The 6,912-nt window shown below is 49.4% G+C and overlaps 1 long non-coding RNA gene across 1 annotated transcript; it reads left to right on the top strand.

Moving 5' to 3' along the window:
• The first annotated feature begins 2,752 nt into the window (after positions 1 to 2,752).
• LOC133344489 (uncharacterized) lies at positions 2,753 to 4,474 on the top strand. The gene is made up of 3 exons (XR_009755352.1): positions 2,753 to 2,852; positions 2,977 to 3,196; positions 4,412 to 4,474. It is a non-coding gene; the product is annotated as an uncharacterized LOC133344489 (long non-coding RNA).
• Positions 4,475 to 6,912: the final 2,438 nt, after the last annotated feature.

A 6,912-nucleotide genomic window follows, 5' to 3' on the forward strand; every position in this document is an offset into this window, starting at 1 on the left:
ATGACCGGGGTTCACGTGGTGATGGATCCTTGACGAGATCAGTAAGGTGTTGTGGTTTATTTGTGATAAAAAAAAAACTTTGCGTGTAATGAGTACTATCTTATAAACGTACGTGGTACATGATGCTTGTATAATCATCATTATTACTACATCGTGTGCAGAGTAATTTACAGAATTGTGTTAGTCGACTGCTGGATGAAGGCCCCTCTGTGCCACGTCGGTCACGGGGGGTTGTTCGAGCGAACCTCACACAGCACTTGTCATTCTGGGTTGATGAGGCGGGGGATCAGGACCGGTTTAGCTTTCACTCGCTTCTGATGTTAGCCGTGAATTTGCTCGCTCGGTGCTAACCACTGCTCAGCAGCTCCACCCCGAAATACGGCACGAAAAAAAAACAACCCACCCGTTTTTAATTGCGCAGTCGTATATGACTAAACTATGATGCATCCAGACGTTGGTGAGAGGTACGCACCTGCTTATGTAAGACCAGGGGAATGTGAGAGATGGCGGCAGCTTGATAAGCCCTTTATCCAGCAATGAATTGGCCACGGCTGATGATGATGATGAACGCTTGGCTATGCACCGGAGGTGCGGGGGAAGGACAACAAACGAACACACACCAAGACATGAAGGTGGCAGACGCAATAGCGATTACTCCACACGTAACATATGGAGCTGCTTCTGTTGGAATATTGCCACAAGTTGCAATTTAATTACGGGTTTTTCAACAAATCAATTAGCTGGCACCGATTGCAAGACAGGTCCGACCGCAGAGAGCGTGTCTCGGCGTGCGATCGCTGTTTGTGGCGCACCCTGTGTGTGTGTGTGGGCACAGCCGACGGTGACATGTGTAGGGGCACCCTGTGTGTGTGTGGGCACAGCCGACGGTGACATGTGTAGGCCCACCCTGTGTGTGTGTGTGGGCACAGCCGACGGTGACATGTGTAGGGGCACCCTGTGTGTGTGTGGGCACAGCCGACGGTGACATGTGTAGGCCCACCCTGTGTGTGTGTGTGGGCACAGCCGACGGTGACATGTGTAGGCCCACCCTGTGTGTGTGTGTGGGCACAGCCGACGGTGACATGTGTAGGCCCACCCTGTGTGTGTGTGTGTGTGGGCACAGCCGACGGTGACATGTGTAGGCGCACCCTGTGTGTGTGTGTGGGCACAGCCGACGGTGACATGTGTAGACGCACCCTGTGTGTGTGTGTGTGGGCACAGCCGACGGTGACATGTGTAGGCCCACCCTGTGTGTGTGTGTGGGCACAGCCGACGGTGACATGTGTAGGGGCACCCTGTGTGTGTGTGTGGGCACAGCCGACGGTGACATGTGTAGGCGCACCCTGTGTGTGTGTGTGGGGGCACAGCCGACGGTGACATGTGTAGGCCCACCCTGTGTGTGTGTGTGGGCACAGCCGACGGTGACATGCGTAGGCCCACCCTGTGTGTGTGTGTGGGCACAGCCGACGGTGACATGTGTAGGCCCACCCTGTGTGTGTGTGGGGGCACAGCCGATCGGTGATACCCTCAACTGGCGCTCACCCACGTGAGCGGGATGAATTGTGGTGGTGGTGATGACTACGAATCGCGGCTGCTGTTGCTGCCCCACGTGCGTTTCGCATTGGTAAGCGATGAACGATCGTCGACGTGGCTGAAGCGATTTATTTTTTGCTGGAAACAATAAATCTATCGATATTAACGTCGTGGCCAGCCAGCTCCTCGGGGCCTCCGAATCGCGGGGTTAGCGACTGGCAGCGCAGCGGTGTAAGCTACACGTCGAGCTCGTCTACATTTATTACATTACTTGTCGGTCACAATCGGAGGATTTTGCTTTCGGGGTTAAAGGGGTGAAAAGGCGCCACCCTGCAACTTCGTGCCCATGCCGCGGCTGCTGGAAGGGCCTCGGATGAGATCTGAGAGCCTCACTGTTCGGGTTTTTGGCCTACGCCTCCACACCGGCCAGAGACGCCACCACGCGTGACCTGACCGCAGGACTTGTCGTGCCTTCGGGGCACCCAATACGTTATTCGTGCGATTTGCGCTGCGAAATTCGCTCTGTGTGCACTAATGGCAGTGCGTAGCTGACCTTTGTGGGACCATTCCGACTCATCGCCGGCTCATTTTGAAGAACGCACTTTTGTAATTCGCGTTGCTAAATCGCGTACGAACGAGTCACGCGTGTCGATATAATTATTCGTCAAAGACTGCACGTACACTTAAAAGGAAGCAAACACGCAAAGAAAAAGAATCGTAGACGTTATTGTTTCCCACTAAATATATAAATAAGCTCGGCCGAAACATATTGTGCAGCGCTATTCCATTGTCCCAAACTTGTTTTTTTCTTTCATGGACGAGGTTGTGAAACGCCGGCTCACGCCGTCAGCTTAAGGTCTCTGGAGATGAGACGCTGGCTGTATTAGCGGTTTGGTCAGCCCCCATTGTTCGGCTGCCAAGCAATACACCCGCAGAGCGAGGAGTTTTCTCAAAATCGGCAAAACCAGGTGCGTGCCCGACAATCAATGTCACGGCCACCCCCGCTCTGAACCCAGCGAGGTCTCCTGGCTGATAGAATGCGCGCGGATGAAAAAAAAACCACGGTCGCTATAAAGTCTAGAAACTATAAAACTAGAAACTATATTTTTTTACCAGGTAAGGCACCACTGAGCTTATATAACTTTTTTTTCAGACGCCACCCGGCCATCACAAATGATAACTCGACGAAGTGGCGCAGCTGTGCACGGCACCAGCGCCACGCATCGAGCGCCGGCAGATATTTCTGCGCGTCCGTTTGCGAGATAATTGTGGAGAAATGAAAGAGGACACGGCGGTCGTGCCTTTGGTGGTTTGAGTTGGTAAGCAACAGAGTGTGCAGACGTATAGCCCAGAGAGAGGTAAGAGGGGGGTGCAGTAAATGACAGACGCGTCGAACCGGACGGACGAGATGTTTGTGCTGTTGTATCTGCAAAATCTTTGCAGGGCTCCCATTGGTTTCGGCAGCAGCAGCAGCGGAGCTCAGCGCTGCAATGGAGCTATGGCCACGATGGTCCGCATAGCGCCCACCTCCACGGCTGCAACTCAATGGAGCACTTGGTCAGAGCACTCGGCTTCACTGATGATCCCCCCCACCACCACCAAACCTGTGGCGAAAATTCCACGTTCCTGTGACGCGGATCAGAGACTCCATACAGCAACCCCGGTTGAGTAAAGCTGTGAGAATAATTGGCAAATAATTTGAGTTAAATGTGACTTTGGAAACGACACCTGGTGGATGTACAATGAGGGAACCATTGCTTTTAATCATGTGTTTCTATCCCCAATGCATATGAAATATATACGTTATTATAACCGTCAGGGTTTTTACCTGTGATGATATGTTTTACGAAATATCTTGTGTGTGCACTATACTCTGATGTTAATGTATTTCTTTAACACATTTCTAATTCTTTAGAAAGTCCCTGCGCAGTGGGGTTACACAAACTCTAAACAATACGTCACCATTTGGCGATGCCTATCCAGATTGCAAGCCGTCCCAGGAGGATCGTTGCATGTGCATTTATTATTAATATTATTGTTGTTATTACTCTTAGTTCTTTCGGTAAAGTCACGTAGGTAAAAAATGAAACGTCGTGATTTTATTGTTTTATTTTTATTAATTTCAATTTCATTTTTTACCTACGTGACTTTACCGAAAGAACTAAAAGTATGAATCCTTGCAGTCACGAAAGCTTCAAATCTAGAATGATTGTTGTTATTGTTGTTGTTGTGCTTGTTTAACCAGGAAAACCTCACTGCGTCCGAAAATTCAATTTCAGAGGGGTCTTGTCAGATTTTTGCAATCCGGGTGATGTAAGCTATGGGCAATCCCAAATTGAGTAATTGTCATTATAAGTTAGTTGCATTATAGGGTTTGTTTTAACTTTGGGAGGAAACTGGATGCAGTAGGGGGTGAGAGAAAATACAAACTACACGTATCGAACCCAGGCCGCGAGTAGCACCACTGAGCTAACCTGCCGCGCAACATTTACCAATTTTTGATGCGTCACTAACGCAGGTCTGGAATCTTCCAGCGTGGTGGCCGGGGACGATGTTATTCGTACACAGTTTCATGGGCCCTATCTGATTTCCCACGCGTGTTTTGTTCGTCTTCTTGCCGCGAACTGTATGAGAACAGCGCCAGTGGCGTTAACATCTTAAATATTGTGCCGCCCCCTTCAGATGTCAACGCGAATGCTGGTACAATAAACCCAGTGCCATCCGTCCGTCAGCTGCAGAAACATTCGTGTAGGGGCAGGACCCCACGTGTTTTCCTCACTGGGCTTAGATAAGCAATCTGGCAGAGGTGTGTCTGAGAGCGAGCAAGAGTGTGGCCCAGCATTCTCTGGGTGGCTTATCCAGTTGTTTTCCACTTCAGGTGCCTTCACTGCAGGCTTAAAACGCACGCCCGCTGCAATACGCTGCCGGGATAACATCGCGGATTTGCTATTGGTGGGTTTACATATTGACAAAATAACTATTTAAGCGATTGTACATCCCCGGCATTCCCTCCGCACACACACTCGTCCTTCTCTCTCGTACCATAGCCGCTGCTTATCAGTGAGGGCATCAGTATTTCTATAGGGTGGGTCGTCTGGGACATTGTTAAGTGGTGACCGGTGACCCCCCTGAACTATAAGGAATGCTGCTAATGTCTCTGTAGTAAACGCCATGCCTTGTCAGCGATCTTTACTGCGCAGCAGACAATTAGGGCTTCGCATCTTGGCTCGCCTTTGTGTGAGCTTTAACATTCGTGTTTGTTTTGATGGAATCTACAAAACATGGTGTTTGCATATACTATATATATACACACATCTCGCCGCCGCGGTGGCGACTTGTTAACTACTCGGCTGGCTTACAGGAGGTCGTGCCTTCAATCCCGACCCTGACGTCTGTTGTATGTTCTGTCCATACAGCAGCCCCGGTCGCGTGGATTTTATAAACATGCGTTTAAAGTATTTGGCTGCAAGACCTTTCCACGTGATAAGCCACTTTGTTGAACCATCATTTGAGGCCGAGTCACTTCTGAAAAAGGAGCTCAGTGGGCCTTATCTGGTAATGTAAACATAGTCGTAGCAGGACTGCGAAACACAATTTCGATTCGAAAATAAAACGTACAAAATACACGTATTGATCCTTCTGGGAAAACATTACACATTTTACGAATGCTAAATGACTGTTATTACATTTTGGGCCATAGCTTTTCTGAGCAGGTGATGTCATGGGAAGGCAAGGGAGTGCCTCGTCTGTAGAAGGGGATTAGACTCTATTCAAAAGTTCAGCGCAGTAATTGAAATGCCATCGCTCAAAATATATAATGTGGCGGTTCCGTGAATGGCAGCTACGCATTGCGTTACAAGAGCACCAGCACACTTACATTGCACACACACACACCACGTCGTGCCGTACATTAGAACTCTGCTGGATGACTGCCACCCTGTGCCACGTTGCTTATGAAGTTGTTAGACCCATACTTCACCACGCAAGTCAATACGAGTTGGTCAAGGGGTGGGGCGGGTGTGGAACCAGGAACTGTTGAGATGTCACTCGCCACTGATGTTAGCAGCTGGCCAGGAATCGAACTCTGGTGGGCCAGGTTCGAAGTGCAGCGTGCTAACCACTGTGCCACTTTGCTCCACACTACACACATCCTCCAGCATCTTCAATATGACAAAATCGTCATCATCACAATCCACGGAGAGATAGCTTGTAGGTGTCTGCTGCAGATCTCGTCATTTGTTTCCACTTTCCTCTGCCTTCTGCCAGTGTTGCTCAAGTAGGGCCACAACTTTCTGCCACCAATCTCTGTTTGTCATCAAGCCATTCGATGTGCGAGGTCTTCATCTCTTTCCGGTTCCTTCTATTTTTCCCGAACAACACACTTTTAATTGTCCTGTTGTTGTCCGTCCTCCATATGCGTCCAAATAGTGGCAGTATAAAACATAGCACTGCGTTACTCACAGTCATATACCCTGGAGCAGTGGCAACGTCGTTACTGCACTGTGCTATGAACCCATAAACCTGGGTAAGATTTCTGGCAACGACTAACTTCAATCATGAGTAACACGTGCTTCTGGTCCTGGGGCCTCCTCCTACCCCATGGTCCACTGACCGGTGTGGAGAAGTATGTTCAAAGAAACCCAATCACCGATACAGCGTGGGGAGGGCTCCATACAATGGGCTGAATATTCTTATTTTTTAAACGCATATACCCTTCAGCTAATATTAGATGAGCAATTAATCATGGTATGAGAAAATAATATAATACTATATCTCACGCATGAGGCCAGAAATACATCAAACACACTACTTACAGAGGATTAAATTATCTCACCGTCATATATATATAATGCCTCTATGAAAATCAAAGTTGGGCAGCTCCAGTTTGTAATCTAAACATGCGCGTTGCTCATAAGCTGCTCAACGAAGGTGCATCCGGAATGAATGGTGCAATATACTTTAAACATGCGCATGTGCGATGGGAGAATCGTTTTCATTAATTTGCATTACACTGCAGCCTGGATTCTATTGTGTCCCTGTTGTCTTGTTAGGCTGGCGATGATGTATTGCGTGTCGTATGTCCGTGAACGATGTGTGTGACCGTGCGTGTGTGAGCGGTAGTGTCGCGGCTAGAGCGCTGCGCTATGAACCAGGCGACCCGGGTTCGATTCCCGCTCATGGCCAACACCGGTGACGATTATTTGAACCGGTCCTGGGCCTCCCCTCGGTCGACTCAACCTCAAATGAGTACCTGGTACGGTGTGTAAACATCGCCTCTGGGGAGACAAAGGCGTTCGGGCGCGGTGCTGGCCACCCCCTCGTGTACCGTTCCGGCCTTCATAGGTGCTTGCTAACAGCACTTACCCCTACGGTCTGTTA

Source organism: Lethenteron reissneri, chromosome 20 (genome assembly GCF_015708825.2).
Source record: "Lethenteron reissneri isolate LAM-NWPU_2019-01 chromosome 20, ASM1570882v1, whole genome shotgun sequence".
Lineage (NCBI taxonomy): Eukaryota > Metazoa > Chordata > Hyperoartia > Petromyzontiformes > Petromyzontidae > Lethenteron > Lethenteron reissneri.